General features: G+C 36.1%; 1 protein-coding gene across 2 annotated transcripts in view; it reads left to right on the forward strand.

The window, feature by feature from the left end:
* Positions 1-19,513, forward strand: part of LOC138703253 (ras-related protein Rab6) — a 195,936-nt gene that overhangs the window by 42,972 nt on the left and 133,451 nt on the right. The window lies entirely within an intron of this gene.

Raw genomic sequence — 19,513 nt, forward strand, 5'->3', positions numbered from 1 at the left:
CAGAAAATCTTGGAGGGGGATTGGGCCAATTTTTCCGCAAATGTTTCCACACTTGTGCCCTCGTAGCTCAGCGGAAGAACGTCGGAATTTAGATGTCAACGTCTCAGGTTCAATTCCTCGCCACTCCTTTTCATTTTATTGTGGTTCAAGATAGTATAATCATTATACTATAATGTAATAATATAAAAAGGAAAACTAACACCAGTATTATGCAATTGTATTGTTCCAAACTTAATATTAAATTTGTGTTATTTATATCGCTAAAGAATAGTAACTGAATACAAATTATAACTTGAATATTATTTATGTCGCTAAAGAACGATAACAATATATGTAACAGATTGCTCATCCCTATGTTAAAATCGGCAGCACTTTGAAGAGAATAACCGCCAGGATCGCCACCCGTCCGCCGTAAACGAACAAGAGATGGCAGTATAATCGCTAATGAAGTTCAAATGAGAGTTATGACGTGACTCCTTATGTAACAACTAGATGGCAGCATAGTAAACCTGACAAAAGTTGATACCGTCAAAGCCTATAAGGCCGAGCAATCTGGGTATATATGACCTAGGCTTCTACTTAAATGTAGCTGAACGGTGCGCGCGCATTATTTTCAGAATTACCTGAACTACATCGTTGCCGTTCGGACACTTGTTAATTTGGATTTTTTAAAATTTATAATCAACCCTGGGACACGCAGTTAAACCAGGACGAATATTCGTCCTGGTTAAACTAAGGACATCTTATTGCGGAACATCCTGTGTGTATGTGTGTCTATCCGCCGCTGTGGCTATCTGGATAGTGTGTATGCTTCCCAACCAAACTTCCTGAGGTTCGATCCCCGACGTGGACAGCGGAAGAAATTTATCTTTCGTTCACGGAACTGGATGGTTGTCAGTTGTCTTGTAATCTGTGATGTCTCTGCGGTAGGCCTGCATATCATGCCTATCCCTTGACTAGGGAGGTCTACTGTACGATTAAAAATATATTCTTTCTATCCGCAGTGATAAGTTATGCAAATCGCTCTGCCATGTTTTCACCAGTAACTGTAGTGTAGGTTGAGATAAAATTATACTTGTGAGCACTGCAACGTTGACTATACTTTTCAAAGTAGGGCAGTTGAATCGAAGGGGCAGAAATATGTTATAATTTTTATTTTCATCAATTAAATGCTTTAAAATTCAAGTAATAATTAATCCTGTATTCATAGTAACTCTCGTCTATTTTGGTGGTGGGGGAAGAGAACATTTCTCCGTTCTTGTATTAGTTGGCTGAAATCCTCTTTCAATGTAATTACTCGTAATTTTACTTCGTGAAAACTACTGGTAGAAACTGGAGTATTAATGGGAATGCAGATAGTGTGAGCAGGATTTAGTCTGTTCCAGTGTTTGAAGGAAGATATATCATTTGAAAGTGGTTATAAAAATTAAATGTTTCTGTTAACCTCTCGGAGAAACAAAATCGATATTTGAACAATTTCATCTTTGAATTATCAGAGTATTCAGATTTATTTCATGTCATATTGTTTTAGTGATCATAAGTGTATATAAAACATTAAATTTGTAGGAATATGGATTTCATACTTGTACGATGTACACATTTTTAATCCTCCTGATTACGCTTTAATTACCTTGCAGAGACGAGGTGGGGTGGAGAAAGTGAGCTGTTGTATATATTCGTGATCATCATGAAATGTTTTCTCAGGCACGTTCAAAAAAGTGAAACGTGTAACTGTTACGATTTAATAAAATTGTATAGAGATGCTAAATTTGTCCTTGTTATACCCATGTCTTCATCTGGTAGACAGCCCTGGGTTAAGTCTGGCCACCTTATAAAGAAATTTTCTTCACTTTTTTTTTTTTTTTTTTTTTTTTTTTTTTTTTTAGTCCATCTCTTCCAATTCTTCCTCTATTTTTTCACCTTATTTTCGGTCTTCCCTTTTACACTTTAGTCTGGCAGTAAACACTTTTAGTTTTTCGATCATCATTGTCATATCGCAAGTCAAGCCCAAATGGATTCTAGCAATTGTGATATATGCAGGGTGTCCAAAAATTAAACATCGATTTTGTAGAAATAAGACGTTTAGGGGTAAGATGTGTATGGTAATGAATTGCAGGTACATTGTGTATCTGTACTGTATAGTTGCTACGCACGCACGAAGTTTACCCCACCATATCCTATACTACACTCAGTGACAAAAGAAAGTAAGCCACATTAATTTCATTACACTTTAACCCTCAACTGGTATCTATGGGTCAATATAGACCCATATTGCTTGATATCGTAATGTACACTTAAAAGCGATACCAGTCAATGTTTGAGAAAATATAGTCAGCATCAGTGAGATAATAATAGCCTATATTGATGGGGACATTTTTGCAACATGCCACTTTTTCGAAATCTTATAGGACATTGTTGGAACATATTACTTCCCAGATAGCCTACTTAGACTAACGCACGGGGTGATCCTATATTTTGTATATAAACAGGTTCCATTACACAATATGCAATAGTACTGAAACATATGTCACAATCTATATATATAATTTGAACTGGTAATGGAAATTACGGGAAAACGGTTGAACTGATTTTAATAATTGACCCCCCATTTTGAAGCTTGGAACCGAAAGTTTTTCGGAAAAATAGTAGTTTTCAGTGAAATGTCAATTTTCCTACATCATTTTCCTTTTTTCCGAAATCCATCTTTCGTCAGTTTTGAGAACTAATTAATTGCATTTACGGCCGACTTGATGTTCGCTTCCTTAAGCGAAGCGAGCATCAAGTCGGACGTGTTACATTTCAGAATAAAACAAAACACACACTACAATAAACAATAGGCTATTACACGAAGGCCATGACCTACAGGATTGCTGGCATAGAGTTCAGACTGCTCAGATTCTTTCCCATCATAATGCCAATATGTCGATCTTCATTTCTGCAATTTTTTGATAACGTATAAAAATTAATTTACAGGTCTGATTCTCTGGTCTGTAGTTTTCCGAGTACAGCTGTGTATTGGATATTAAGAACTACAAAACTTAAGAATGTTTGATGACATTATTACTATTAAAAATGAAATATTATTATAGTTAATGCAACACATAATGCTATACTGATATATGAAAGTGAAACCTTTTGGGGCTCTATGTAAGTAGACGTAGAGAAAGAATATTTTATATTAGATTTTCATTTCTATAATTTACTGAGTAACGGCTATAGGCCTATATAAACTTATGTTACTGAAAGCTATAAAACTTACGTAAGGTAACAATATTGTTATTAAAAATGAAATACTTTTACAATTTTTAATCAAATGGTGTGGGTCCTTTTCATATATGTAATGACAGTGTGATATAGATATTTATATGCCTGATTCTCTAACTTTCCTTGGTAGTAATTGAGTGTCTTTTGTTCAAAGCATGACAAACCTTACATTTTCTTAACTTTCACATACAATCCGCAATGACCCGAAATAGCTACTGCATTACTCCCACATGAAAAACCCAATGATCATCCTGACATTGTTACTAGCGATTTCGCATTGAAACTCAAGAACTGAAGACGGATAGGTTCAAGGAAAAGTATTTGAAAAAAAAAAAAGCATTCAGAGGGAGTATGTTTCACTATTATGGAAGCAAATAACTATCAAAATGTCTGGTATTCGTCATTGAAAATAAATCTGAACAATTTTTATTTTAACTTTTTATGGACTTAGTTTGCAGCAGTTGCTGCAGGTGGTCATAAATTGAAGATTGTCAGATTATTTTATCTCGTTGTACATTTAACCGTCAGCAAATTGTTTGTTTTTTCTATACTTTCTATGGTTTTAAATTTTATGTTACACGTATATTCTTAATTGCATATGCTTACACCGCCCATCATATTAACTTTTTCAAACATTTTTAACGATTGTATTTAAACCAGAAATTATTTGTTCATTATGTGTCATTGCTTCGATGTGACCTGAGGATGCCATATTCATGGCGAAAAAGTTCGGCGGTCATTATGTACCATTTCATGTAATAATCTAATGGTTTAATTTTGATTATTGATAAGTAATTCTGACGGTAATAAATCCATACATATATGTAATTTTATTATTATACTTATCGGACCCAACGTGCCTTTGAAATTTCTGAATTAAAATTAATTGATTTTATGCTATACATTCAGTAAGGAATAATTATAATGTTTATTATCGTTGTTTAAATGCATGTATTTTCATTTCACGCGTTATTGCGTTCCCACCACACACATTATTAAGTTCACCATCATGAAAGGACAAAGTGAGTCGAGCATGCACCGTGAGGTTCACATGGCACTAGAGGAAGATACAACATTCTGTGCTGTACTCATAATTGAATCAAGGCGGTAATTAAATATTATATTAGAAGTGTAAGGAACTAAAATTGAAAGTATCAAAACAAAAATATATTTATAAGACATTTGTATTGCAATTCTACCTTGCAGTATAACATATTTGTAGACTCTTCACCCAGTCGTGGGACTTCGCGACACATCGAACGCCCCCTCAGAACCCACCAGCGTGCCCAGGACCCATAGGTTGAGAAATGCTGGCCTAAAGTTTGCCATCAAGGACGAAGGCCTCCTACAAGAGGGATAGCTCTTGTATATCGCACGCGGTGAGCTAATCCGCGTGGAGAATATTACTTTGTACTAAATATCACCCTTACGAAGTTCAACCGATAACAGCAGGAGAAACAATAGGATATGGACAAGGTATGCGTATTAAGAAACCTTGGATAACTGGGAAAATGTTGAACATGGAGGAGAAAAGAGAATTGAAAAAAAAAAACAACACAGAAGAAGGTAGAAGAAACTGCAGGAATCTAAACGACGAACTAAGAGGCTACCGTAAAGAAGTTGACACTGGGTGATGGGGTCAAGCTTCTGCCCACAATCAGATTTGTAAACAACTGCGATTGCCGCCAAAACAGATGCCAGAATAATTTCATTGGCTAGTCCCTCTTGTTTCTGACCGTCAATAATACTGTGGCCCGATAACAGACATAGGCATTTTGCCACTATTAACACTCAGTCTTCAGACATCCTTCGTCAAACTTTTTCCGTCTTAATAGTTCATTATGGATGCGTGGCTTAAATCGGGGACATTAAAAAGAAGGAAGACTGGATGAAACAGAACTGTAAAGAAATACAGGATTTAGAGAGGAAAGGAAGATATGATTTAATGTACCTCGAAGTGAAATGTACGGATTTCACTAATAACTGAAGGAAATTTGTGTGGTTAATAGACGACGAAATTGGCAGTGAAATAACAGACAAACAAGAAGCACTGTACAGTGATGATATATGTAGAGGAGCTGTGAGAAAGAGAATCGTCCAGAAGCCTTAGCTATAGAAGATGAAGCAATCGTATCAGAAGACGAAAAAGAATTTATATTCTGAGAGAAGAAGTTGATCTAGCGCTTAGAGAAATGAATGAAAAAGCAACATGAGTTGATGGAATCCCCATTGAATTAGTGAAATGCTTGGGTGAAGACAAAAGGGAAATTATGTCATCATACAACGAAATACACGAGAAATGCGAATAGATTGAAAATTTTACGAAGACAGTTGCTGCCAATACAGAATAAAAATAATGCTAAGAAATGTGTAAAAAGTTCAGAACTGTTAGTCTCATGTCGCATTAGGCGAAGATTCTCCTGCGAATACTGAATCGCCATTTACTGTATATTTTAGATGGAAGGAGTGTTGAAAGAAGAGCAGTTTGCCTTCAGGAATGGAAAATGTATGAGAGATGCAATTGGACTGCTGCGAACAGTTGGTGAAACGTTCCTAGAGAAAAAATAGAGAAGTGTAAGTAGTATTTATTGACTTGGAAAAGGCTTTTGACAGAGTGGGTTGGAGTAAACTTATGCGTATCCTGAAGAAAATAGGTGTGGATTGAAAAGAGAGGAGGCTATTCTATAAGCTTTGTAACAACGTGTCAAAGGCAGGATAGGAAAAGAAATGTCAAAGGGAAGTGAAATAGGAAGAGATGTACTAAAGGATGCCCCTTATCACTACCCTGTTCAAATTATACTTTGAGGATTTACTGAAGAACTGTTTTGAGAACATAGAAGGGGTGATAGTAAGAGGAAGAAGAATAAAGTGCATAAGATTTGCTGATGATGTGGCGTTGTTAGTAGTGGAGATGATATTAAGAGGCATGCTACTGGAGATGAATGGCAGCTGGGGGTGAAAAAGTGCAAATAAGATGAAGACCATGGTTATCGGAAGAAAAACGAAGGTTAACGTGTGAATTCGAAATGAGGCAGTGAAATAAGTGGACAGCTTGAAGTACTTGGTGTACTGTAAACAATAACATGAGCTGCTGCCAGGAAGTCAAAAGTAAAATAGCAGTGACAAGGAAAGTTTTTAATAGAAAAAGGAGGATTTTCTGTGGATCTCTGAAAAAATAACTAAGAAAGAGACTAGTAAAATGCTTTGTGTGGAGTATGGCATTTTATGGGGCACACGTATGTGCATTACGGCGAAGCGAAGAAAAACGAGAAAGAAGCATTTGAAATGTGGATATGGAGAAGAATGGAGCGTGTGAAATTGACAGAATAAGAAATGAAGCTGTCCTCGAAAAAGTGGTTGAAGAAAGAATAATGCTGAAACTGATCAGGAAGAAAAATTAAATTGGTTGGGCCACTGGCTATGAAGAAACTGCGTACTGAAGGACGTAGTGGAAGAAATGGTGCACGAGAGAAAAGTTCGGGCAGAGGAAAATATCACATAATAGACGACAGGAAAATACATTATTCATATGCGAAGACTAAGAGGAAGGCAAAAAATATACGAAGACTGGAGAATTCTGGGTTTGCAGTGAAAGACCTACCGTGGATAGAACACGAATGAATGAATGAAATGCAATCCTTAGAAGGTTGTAGGTCATGTTCTCTGAATTTCGCTTCTATTTCACTCTTAGTTGGCCCATTTGAATATATGAGTATTTCGATAAAAAAAAAGCGTTCATGCCTCTTGTGTAAGTCTTTGTCACCAAATCTTATCATCATCATCATCATCATCATCATCATCATCATCATCATCACCATCTCAGTTCTTTCATTTTGTGTTAAGAACAATGTTTTATGTTAATTTTATCAATAAAACTGCATTCGTAACAAAAGGATTAAAACGTTTACAATAGTAACTATAATCATCAGGCTTCGAGACTTCGGACCCAATAGAGCAGTTCAGTGGGAAATCCGCATATCGGCGTACTGAGTATAGTGGTAAAGCGTACAGTGGGTGGGGGTACTGTAGAATGAATGCCAACAAATACGCAAAGGAAAACGCTCTGGATTTGAACGGTCTGACGAATAATTTGGTTTTCATACAAACTGTGTCTGAAAGTATTACACGGTTAGAAAAGTCAGAGCAAGAGATGCCGGAAACCCTCAAATTAATTTAGAAAATGATGCAGAGAATTAATGAGACATCAAGTACACCGGTTACTGAACGTGTAAAACAGAAGTGGAAATCAATTTTATGTAAAAAAATAACGGATATGGAACATAGTGTAATATAAACAGCAAATTAGTGGACATAAGAGTCACCCGAGAATAAAGGACTGTCTCTTAGAGACTGCAATGATGTTAGCTTTTTTCGTTTTGCTTCTATCACGTCATGCGACGTAGAGCGCAGCTTTCTACAGTACAAACTTTGGCAGATAACCGAAAAAGATTTGTGTTTGAGACACTGAGAATGTATATTGTAGTAGGTACATTGCAATTCGGTACTGTAACTGCACTTCCTAAAGACGACCAATAGGATAAATGAAAAAAATTAAAATTGTTACATGCTTATTTTCACCATTAACACTGTGTATAATTAAACACAAATGCTTATAAAAGACAGGAGAATAAATGCTTTTCACATTCTTTTGACATTATCATTGTGTTATGTAATTATCTTTACTTTCAGAATGTACATATGTTTCCCCATACTACCGTACTCTACTGTAAATAGCAACGTTGTTACCTCAACACATCTCTATCTACCTGCAGCGAGTCAACAACCTATAGTGCATGCACAGTAAACTTATTGTGTCGGGTCCAAAGTCTCGAAGCCTGATAATCATACTGCTCCTGTATAAAACAGATGAAGCATTGCATGCACTTTTAGGTGATGTTAAAAACAACTATAGCGTGTCATTTAAAATGTTCGATTACGTCATAATTCGCAAAATTATTTTGTTTCCTTAAAAAATATTCCTTTCTAAATACAAGGTTTGAGGCGTCTGATCTTTTTGTCCAAATTTCCCTCATTCAATTTTAATTGTAAGTTTGCGTTACTCTTGAAAACTCTGTGTATACTATAATTTTATTTACAAGTACGATCCAAATCTCCTGACGTTTGGGGCATGTTTACTTGTACGGCAATAGCGAGTAGTAACAGGGCTGCGTTGCCGCGTACGGATATTTCTTTCACGCCGCTTGTAAAAATAATACGTGCGCTCGGAGAAGTTCTTCGTGACAGGGTGTTTACATGTGATTAGATTGACATTTTTCTGAATATACAGGGTGTCCCATTTATCTTGTGCACCTATTATAACTTTTTTTGTTTGGATAAGGTATTGGAATTTTTGTTTTTGAGCGTTATGTTAGAACAGCGGTTCCCAACCTTTTTCGACTCGCGAATCCCTTCCACAATTATCTGAGTTGGGTGAACAACTGACTTTTAAATATACATACAGTAGACATGCATAAAATTTAATTCCAAGCAAAGGGTTTAATAACCTTAAATTAACTTAACCCTTAACGGTTAAAACCTATAGTTACTCTAGTTACGGCTTAAACGTTACACAACGTGTAGGCCTAGTTGCAATAATAAATACAAGTTTTCATTGTAATTACTCACCTCTTCCTTGGAATTCAGTGAGAAAGTTGCGCCTGCTTTCCATGGCACAGAGCTTTGAAGTCAGGAACCACAGAAGTGAAATAAAGTCTCAAATCACTTTCAGCATATAGTCTGTTTCTGTATTTATTTTTTAAATAGGCATATGAAGAAAACGACTTTTCGCACAAATATGTGGATGAAAAGGGTAATAAAGCCGTTATGGCTTTATTCGCTAAAACTGGGAACTCCTTTAAACTCAACCAAAAACCAATTAATGACAAAGATTTATAACTTTTCTGTACCTAACTGAAAATCAGTGCAAATTTCAAGAAGCTGCTCTTTTTCATTTACGCTTAATGTGGATTATAAAATTGCTCACTCTTCGAAGCGACTGCGAATCCAATTGTTATTATTGGACATAGCAGGGAAATATTCTCTGAAGGTTTTTCCAAGTCCCTTCAAATGTTCTTTAACCATGTTCTTGATATTTCCGTCCAAAGAAAGATGATTTTCCACCAGGAAGTCGTGAAGGGTATCAAAGCACTCGGTTTGATTGCTATTGAAACAAGTTTCCCCAAAATTAAATTTTTTAATGAATGTTTCGATACGGTCTTGCACAATATAAACGTTTATATTTGACCCCTGGAGAAATAAGTTTAAACTGTTAATTTTTTAGAAAATGTCTGCCAAATAAGCTAAAGTCTGAAGCCAGATTTCATCTTCCATGCACTTTGCTTGGTAAAAGGCATGGTTGGTGAGAAGAACGTAAACTTCACCTTTAAGCTCATACACTCTGGAAATAGTTCTACCTCGAGATAGCCACCTAGCTTCAGTGTGAGACAATAAACACTTATAAATGCTTCCCATTTCCTCACAAAGCACTGCGAAGATGGGGGAATTTGTAGGGCGAGCCTTAATAAAATTAATTGCACACTTTTCAATCCATCGGGCATGCGTTTAGAAACAAGAGCTTGTCTATGAATGCAACAATGTGTCCAAGAAGCGTTCTGCGCTACCGATTTCACTTTGGCAACAAACCCAGCATAACACCCTGTAATAGATTTCGCGCCATCTGAACAAATGCCTACACAGCGAGTCCAGTCTATTGAATTTTCGCGAAAGTATTCGTCGGTTAACTTAAACTTAAATATATCTCCTCCCGTAGTTCTCTCTTTTAAGGGTTTGCAGAATAGTAGCTCCCCTTCTACAGACTCCCCATTAATATAATGGACGAAAAGTAACAAAATGGATAAATTGGCAACATCAGTCGATTTGTCAAGTTGAATCGCAAAAGAAGGATTGGCACGAACTCTTTCCAAAATTTCATTTTCGACATAATTTGCCATGTCTTTAATCCGGCGGTTGATCGTATTGTCGAACAATGGTGCCATATTGACTTTCTTTGTGAAACATTCTCCAAGCATGCTCTGTACTACATCATTTATACAGGGACATCATTTTATTTTTACTTCAATTTTTATTGTACCTGAGTTTTTGAATGTACTTCACTCCCACCCCTTCTACTAAGGAAGTTCCAACTCCACACAGAACCAAGACCGCAGATAGTAAGCAGTACTGAGTTACTGAGTATAGTACGTTCCAGAAATATGTTCGCGTTTTCCAGTGACGAAAGAGCTTTCAATATTGAATCATATTTTCGCACAGGTACTGTCCGTTTGCCTACGTCGAATCCCGATTTCCCCCACCTGCTTCTGCTCGCCCCTCTGTAATAGCTGGGCTGTCTTAGCTCTTTTCTGAAAACATTAATTTCTCTTAGGAATTGGAAGTTTACGTAATATTATATAGCTGTTTAATTTAACTTGAAAAAAGGGCCTCGTTAAGTAATTAACTGTCACGTGATTTCCTCCCTTTCTACAATCCTGCGGCATAACCACTTGGACGGACAGTAGATAGCATGTCTGAGTAATTTTATATTTTCGGGTCGGGCAGAAGTGAAGATTGAATTTACAGTACGTAGAGTAGGTACAGAATTATTTCAACATGAGTTACTAGTACGAAGGACGAAACTGGCAATTGGAATTAGATGCAATAGTCTATAGTGCGATAATATGCACAAAAGAACTGAAGCCTGTATCGAAATGAATTGCCACCATTTTCAAAATTGTGTTTAAATATTCATATTATGATTATTTTTCAATTTAACTTCTTTCTCTATATTGTACGCTAATGTGCTGTAGACAGTATAATATACACTGCATAATGAATACGTTCGCATGGATAACTCACTTCGTGAGTAAAACCACTTATTCTTAATACAGTACTGTACTTTGATTAAAGAAAAACCTAATGAAAATTATCGAACTCAAAATCGCGATATTTCCTAGTTTACGTAAATGGATGAACTACTTTTCTTCCTTCCTATACCTAGTAGAGTGATTTGTGTTTTACGCCAGTATCATCGAACTCCAGTCTTGGAGCGGGGAGCAAGCGGTGTTTCCGGTTCTCTAAAGGTATAGACAGGTTAATATTAAAAATGTTAGTAAAAATAAAATGATGTCCCTGTACATGACCGCACTAAATCTTCAGTTATTGAATGAGGTTTGCAGTTTTAGGAATTCCATAGCTAACACGATAAGACGCTTCAAGAGCATTCTCATTGTTACTGTTTTCAGCGGATACAAAAGTAGTTAAATCATTTTTCCACTCGTTAGCTTTTCGTGTAAAAAAATCAGCAGATTTGTTTACGTGGGTGGGGTGTTTAGTTTCTAAATGGCGTTTAAGTAGAGACGGTTTCAGACTACTGTTAGCAAGAATGTCGCCACAAACAACACACTGTGTTCTTGGTCAGTCCTTGTCACTTATATACGAAAATCCAAACCTAAATTATCATTGTACTTTCTTTTCTTTACACACGGTTCACTTTTGTCGGATTGACACAAATCACTAGAAGCTGAATGACCTGTTAACACAGCACTAACCTGCGATTTTGTTAAACCCTGTTTCCCTTTCAAACTTCCACTTTTCAACCAGTTAAGATATCCATTTTAATGTGAACGGAAGTGATTCTGATACACACCTGACAACTTATTGCATTTTCCACAAGGAAAGAAGAAGTAAGCTATTGTTGAAAATACAAAATTAAATATAAGTTTGTTGAAATTCCACATTAACATCTAAAATCAAAGGCCTGACCGCCATGTAACCTTTTCTTATTAAGGTCGCGGTACTGCTGTTAGCATTGTTAGAACACAAAGACGCTGGCAGACTAAATTTCCATTGGTGCGAAATAAAATGCATTCCTAACGTTGTTACATAACTGTAAATCAGGCATTCGCGGTAAATATTAATTTATTGTGGAAATAATGTGATAAATTCTCTATGTTACACATATGTAACAAGGGGCATTATAGGGTTAATGAATTTTAAAATAATAATAATAATAATAATAATAATAATAATAATAATAATAATAATAATAATAATGTTAAAAAATGTTATATTTTATTTAACGACGCTCGCAACTGCAGAGGTTATATCAGCGTCGCCGGATGTGCCGGAATTTTGTCCCGCAGGAGTTCTTTTACATGCCAGTAAATCTACTGACATGAGCCTGTCGCATTTAAGCACACTTAAATGCCATCGACCTGGCCCGTGATCGAACCCGCAACCGTGGGCATAGAAGGCCAGCGCTATACCAACTTGCCAACCAGGTCGACTAATAATAATAATAATAATAATAATAATAATAATAATAATAATAATAATTATTATTATTATTGTTATTATTATTATTATTATTATTATTATTATTATTATTATACAGCAGAAATGAAGGAAATAATAATACGCCTAACCTCGAAACCGTCTTTACGGAAAAGTTTTGGCGAACCCCTTGAAATATTTTGCGAACCCCCTGGGGGTTCGCGAACCACGGGTTGGAAAACGATGTGTTAGATTCTAACAGTTAGAACGAAAGGCTAACAGAAGTGTGGAGATTTGGTGTATGTAACTACATTATGGTGCAAGTTACATGTGACGTTATCAATTTTTCAAATAGCACTACATACTTTAATCATGTTCCATTGATTACACACATTAAGACGAGTTCAAAATGTATCACTATATCACACTCATGTTAGCCCCTCGTTCTAACACAACTCTCAAGAACAAAAATTCCAATACCTAACCAAATAAAAAAGTTATAATAGGTGCACAAGATAAATGGGACGTCCTGTATAGAAGCAAGAATCTCATTTCTACTCCAAAGTGGTTTACATTTTATGCGTCTTAATCGCGTCCAGTTGATTCGTGGTTTTTATGGTCTTCCACGAGTGATGTTTAACAGCTGCGTGTCGATAAGAAAGCCTTTCGAAGCACCAAGACTGTTAAATGTATCTATTCAGCTATATAAACATAGATAAATAATTTTGAAGTGAGAGCCGAAAATGCCAACTCGATTTCTGTTCGCGTTGTGTGAAGGTATTCAACGTGCTTTGTGTCTGTCAGTGTAATCAGTAATTCGTTTATAATAAACATTTTCTGTGTGTTCTTATCAGTTTATTACTTTATTTGTTTATTAGTAGTATGAAATTCATTTATGCCACTAAGCAAGACCAGTACTAGTGAAAATAATAGGTCCAGTGGATATAGTTGCAAAGTTGGGAAAATCGTATTTGTCTACAATTTCTTCAGAAAATATTCGTCCGAAGAAAACCGTAAAACTCTTAACTTTTGTAAGTGTCAAGAACTTACTGCCGAGGCGTGTTCAATAAATTTATGAACCTTGTCATGTGTATGCAGAGAAGTGCAAAAAGCGGAAACAGGGTGCTAGGAAATTGTTCGTCTCGCCTAGAAAACATATTAATATACATAAAAGAGGACCAATTTTAAATGACTATGAAAAAACACCATTGGCTTTTCCCTTGGAATTGCCAACATCAATTTAAAGGTATAATTTCTTAATACATTATTTATTGTTGTATGAATATATTATTTATTATTGTATTACACTGTTTTGTTATTGAGAACTTAACCTATTTTTCAACACCGGCCGCCCATCTCCCCCCCCCCCCCGCTAGACGAGTTCGGTGGAGCACGCATCACCCGATCTGTAGGTTTGACAACGTCGCTTTTGCGCGTTATTGGCTTTCGCGAAACGTCAAGAGATTTGAATTCCAATGTAGGTTTATCTTGCTTGTTTCATGATAAAGATGAACACAATAGAGTAGATTTTTCCTTCTTAAGTATTAATAAAGAAGTTCGTTTAACGCTTGCAAAAGTGCATTTTGGATCACTTTTGATGGACAAAGTGCATCTTTAAAAATTTCTTTCTAGAAATTAGTAACAAAATAAAAGACACCAGGAAGCCATTCAGGAGACCAGAGGCTATTTGATTTCACGATACAGGATATCAAGGATCGATTGCAGGTAACACCATCTAAAGTTAAAGCATTAAGAAGCCTTCCCCAAGAGACTAATCTTCCATATTACGCCAGGGGATGTAGGGACGAAACTGCGACCAATCATGTGATGTTGGCACTGAAGTTACTTCGGAGGGTCCATGAGAAACTTATCTGCTTTCTTTTTTATGGTTTCAACGTTTTGTTACCGAAAGTCCTGCAATTTTTTTATCATAATTTTTTTTTCCGGAGGTGAAGCATGGCAGATGAAGGCTTGCCCGTGACTCAGGATTGCACCATAATACAGTGTTTATAATTCTGAAAGACAAATTTCATTCATACCATATTCATCTCCGCCAGGAACTTGGGGGACATGATTTGCAGACTCGTGTTGATTTCTGCAACTTGTTTCTAAACACGGACCGTGATTTCGAGCTCAGAATCCTAAGGACTGTTGAGGCAACTTTCAAAAGTAATGGCCAGGTGAATCTCTACAATGCCCACCACTGGTCTCCGCTTAATCCAAATTGGCTACGTGAAGTGGATTACCACCGCGTGTCGAGCCTCAACACATGGTGTGGCCTCCTCGGACATCGAGTCATAGGACCATAATTTTTTGAGGAGAACTTGAATGGTAGAACGCACGTTTCCTCCGAAACATTATGCACTAGTTGCTTCATGATGTTCCCCTTGCGCATTGGTTAATGATGTGGCTTCAGCAGGACGGCTATATAGTTCACTTTTCACGTAGGGCTCGGCGAGTTATTAACCAGTTATTTCCCTTACGGTGGATTGGATGAGGAGGGCCAGTAGCTTGGCCAGCCCGATCTCCTGACTTGGCTCCAAATGACTTCTTCTTGTAGGAGAGAATTAAATACATGTTCTACCAGGTGCGTTCAACAACTAGACATGAAACGAAGAATTAGAGAAGGCTGTGGGTTTCTCATCTGTGCTGAAGTGCAATCACGGATGTTAAGAGGTGATCAGAACATTGTTTAACACAGGGTAGCGTACATTTTGAACACTTATTATGAAGAGTGTACATAAACAACATAGCATTTCCCAGAAGATACCATTTTTGTTCCTTTGTGAGTAAACAATAAAAGTTAGAAAAAAAGTTTCAGTAAAAGTTGTTTATTTTTAAAAGTAGATCTCAATGGTACCTTCAATGACCCATGTTCTCATTTGAAATTTAGAAGTTGACCACAGGTCTCCTACTTTCGGTTTGTTACGGAAAATGGTACTACCACCAATCGATTCTTTACATAGGTTACGGTTATTAATTTTTTTATGAACAACCAGTACCACATAGTTTTCGAGAAAAAAGGCTGATACGGGTGGTCTGAAACACCCAGTATATATGTATGTATTCCTTCATATTTAACCTGAATATAAAAATAATCTACGAATCTAAATTCATGTTCTAAGTAATAGAGATTATATATCAAAATCTTACAGCAAAATATCAAAACCTCACAATTTACTACTTCTTTGCAACATTGGCAGAAGTTAACCTTGCCATTTGTTGACAAATTAGGACCATTTAAATATTTTATAACCTTTTTTTAAACAGCACGCTCCTAGACAGTGCTTGCTTTGCAGTGGCGTGCATTCAGGTTAGGCTAGTCACTTGATTCGACGAACTTGAAAAGTGTGAACTACTTGAAGTCAAGTGACGGCTTGAATTCAAGTTTCAAGTGTAATTGAATTCTTTCTACTTTTTACTTGACATTAAAAGACACTTGAAACAACTTGAAGAGTGTGAACGTCACTTGGTAACTTGAATTCAAGGAGAACAGCGCGGGAATTTAAATTAACAACTGTTTTAAGTGCGTTAAATTACAGCTGATTGTCTTTTTGTTCTATTGGGAACGTAAAAATAATAGGAAACAATAGTAAGTGAAATAATGACCAAATATTTGAGTATTGTCTTTTTGTTCTACTGGGAACGTAAAAATAATAGGAAACAATAGTAAGTGAAATAATGACCAAATATTTGAGTATTGTCTTTTTGTTCTACTGGGAACGTAAAAATAATAGGAAACAATAGTAAGTGAAATAATGACCAAATATTTGAGTATTGTCTTTTTGTTCTGCTGGGAACGTAAAAATAATAGGAAACAATAGTAAGTGAAATAATGACCAAATATTTGAGTATTGTCTTTTTGTTCTACTGGGAACGTAAAAATAATAGGAAACAATAGTAAGTGAAATAATGACCAAATATTTGAGTATTGTCTTTTTGTTCTACTGGGAACGTAAAAATAATAGGAAACAATAGTAAGTGAAATAATGACCAAATATTTGAGTATTGTCTTTTTGTTCTACTGGGAACGTAAAAATAATAGGAAACAATAGTAAGTGAAATAATGACCAAATATTTGAGTATTGTCTTTTTGTTCTACTGGGAACGTAAAAATAATAGGAAACAATAGTAAGTGAAATAATGACCAAATATTTGAGTTTCTGAAGTTGTATGAAACTCACGAAGGCCTATGGATTATAGAAACTGCAAAGTTTCGTGACAAATGCAAAGGAAGCTTCCAAGGAAGGAAGAGTTCATTGAAAAATTGAACAGTAGAGTTTTTAACGTTGACAGAGATGAGATATGAAAGATAATTAAAAACCGTTAAACTGTAGATAGAGAAGAAGTGAGGAAGATAGGGGGGATTAAGAAGAGTGTTGCTTGAAGGGATAACATTTTTCGGTTGAAACTGGGATAATTCAATGTGGCTGATAGATTTTTTTTTTTTTTGGGAACTGTAACAGTTTCAAGATAATGATTTTCAATTATGATAAATCAGACTTGCTTATATTTTATTACATTAACATTAAGCATTATTAAATCTGATGAAGATTTCACTTATTCCATTTGTAATGGTCAATGGTCGTGTATTTCTTTTACTAATCTAATTCCTAATCCATACTGAACAACGCGTCTTCCATTTCTTCAATATATTTTTTAATTTCCCTAGCACGGAGGCTTGCTAATACAGAAATTCCTAATTGCACAACTTCCATCGACGCCATTTTATCCTACTTGAAAACAAATGAACTTGAATTTGTCTGAACTGCGACTTGAATTCAGGTTACTTGAAATCACGTGACTTGAATTCAAGTTACTTGAAAAGTGTGAAATAGGCTTTACGTTGGTCTAGTAGGTGCTTAGTAGAGATGAACAAAACTAACTGCCGCTCTCGGTCGCTGTGTTCGTTGCATTTGTCTTTCGAGGTACGTCTCGTCATTCTCTTGCGCTTCGATTCTCCCTCATCATTCTCGAAATAGCATTTTGTCGGCGTGGAAAGATTTCGTAACTTTGAATAACGTACATAATTTGAAATAAATAACATTATAAATGTTTAAATGAGACAAAAAGTCAAAACAGAACAGTATCTTAGTTACCAAAATGTTCTGGTTCTATTATATATTACTAGGGCAAGGCATTTAATGACCTATAAATTGGTAAAAAAATGCATTTATGACCTAAAAAATACAAAAAATGACCTAAAAACAAAAAAATGACCAATAAAAAGTAAAGCATTGCCAATGAAAATACTTTTAATTACGTTAAGTACTCACTTGATTACTGAACTACATAAAATTTAAAAAAATACATGTTACAGTACTTCGTATTGCAGAAAATTCATTTCAAGTGCACTTTTACAACAATTTTGAGTTGCAGTTAACAATCAAAACTTGGCGGAGATTTTCAAACAAAAATGATTGTATATTGTCTGCTAGTACCGACTTATAAATGGAAAAGCTTCTCTCTACTTCAACGGAAACAATTGGAGCAAACTGAAAGCAAGCAATATCTCCTGGATTTAACTCACAGTCAGGAAGAGAAAAATTTTCACCAGACAAAGCTCTGCCAATTGAACACAATGTTGTGTACCCCCTGTTCTTGCTTAGACAGTTTTTCATTTTCATTGACACTGCATCACCCACTTTACCACGGCTCAAATCATTCACCACTTTATCCACTATTTGTAGCTATTCCACTAATGTCACTTGGGATTTTTCCAGTGCAGTTATGACATCAGGAAGGAATCCAAAATTAGTATTTATGTAAGAAAGTTTACCAGCAATTTCTTTATCAGCTAAAAGTTCTTGCGCCTTTTTTATTGACGCTGACTCACCATTATCAAAAGAATCTACCACTTTCTTCACAACATCGAAATTCTTGCAATAATAGCTGCAAGCTTGGAGCCATGTTCCCCATCTAGTCAAAACAGGTGAAAATGGCAATTGGATTTCTGGAGCTTCTGTTTTGAATGCTGAAATTCGAGAGGGGGCTTTCAAGAATACTTTCTTCACGCATCCAATTAATTTATCCACTTCAGGAAAATTTGCACGTACTTCTTCCGCGACCCGGTGTAATGCATGCGCTAAACACGTCACATGTACCATTTTTGGGTAGAGTGCACTTAAAGAAGCAGCTGCTTTCATCATGTAGGATGCTGCATCTGTTATAAAAAGCAATACATTGGAATTTCGAATCCCATCAGGCCAAGGTATTCTCAATGCATGGTCAAATACTAAGCTGATCGTTGAGTAGTTGACTTTGTCCAGCTGCTCACAATGTAGTAGAAATTGTTCTCCAGGGCTGTGTGCTTCTAAAACTCCAATATCATTAGCTACATAACGGCCCATAGAGTCTGTTGTCTCGTCAATGGATACGAATACATTTCTTTCTCCAATCATTTCTCTTATTTTTTTCAAAGTTTTGTCATAGCACCGAGCTATGTATGTTCTTCTCAATGTTCTGGGATCTGGAATTAATTTTCCGGTCTCCTCTTCTAAGAAAGTTCGCAGCTTAGGATGATTCAGTTTGTGAAGTGAAATATCAGCCGAAAGAAAAGCTTCACATAGTTTCTCACAAAATGGCGAAAACGTTGAACACGTATCCCCCAGAAGCATTTATTTTCAAGTCTCTGCAGGCCACGTTTATGTTTCTCCCGTGACATGTGTTGTTCTATCGTAAACTTTTTTTCAGCAGCCACTCTCACATCGCAGATCTTGCAGAATAAAATACGACCGTCCGTTGAAAAAATATTTTCTCCATATTTTTAATCAAATCCCTTTAATTTAACACTAGCACTTTCCTTTACTTTAGGCGTTTTGCTCTTGACCTGTTTACACAGACGACTAGAAACAACTGACCACGTCAATTAACAGCATAACAATGCCAGTTTACCTGGAGAAAGGAATCTCTGTGGGAGTGTGGGTAAATTCCTAGAAGTGGGCAAGTTCATTATGCCTTGAAAAGTAGGGGTACAAGCTAG

This window comes from Periplaneta americana, chromosome 7 (genome assembly GCF_040183065.1).
Source record: "Periplaneta americana isolate PAMFEO1 chromosome 7, P.americana_PAMFEO1_priV1, whole genome shotgun sequence".
NCBI lineage: Eukaryota > Metazoa > Arthropoda > Insecta > Blattodea > Blattidae > Periplaneta > Periplaneta americana.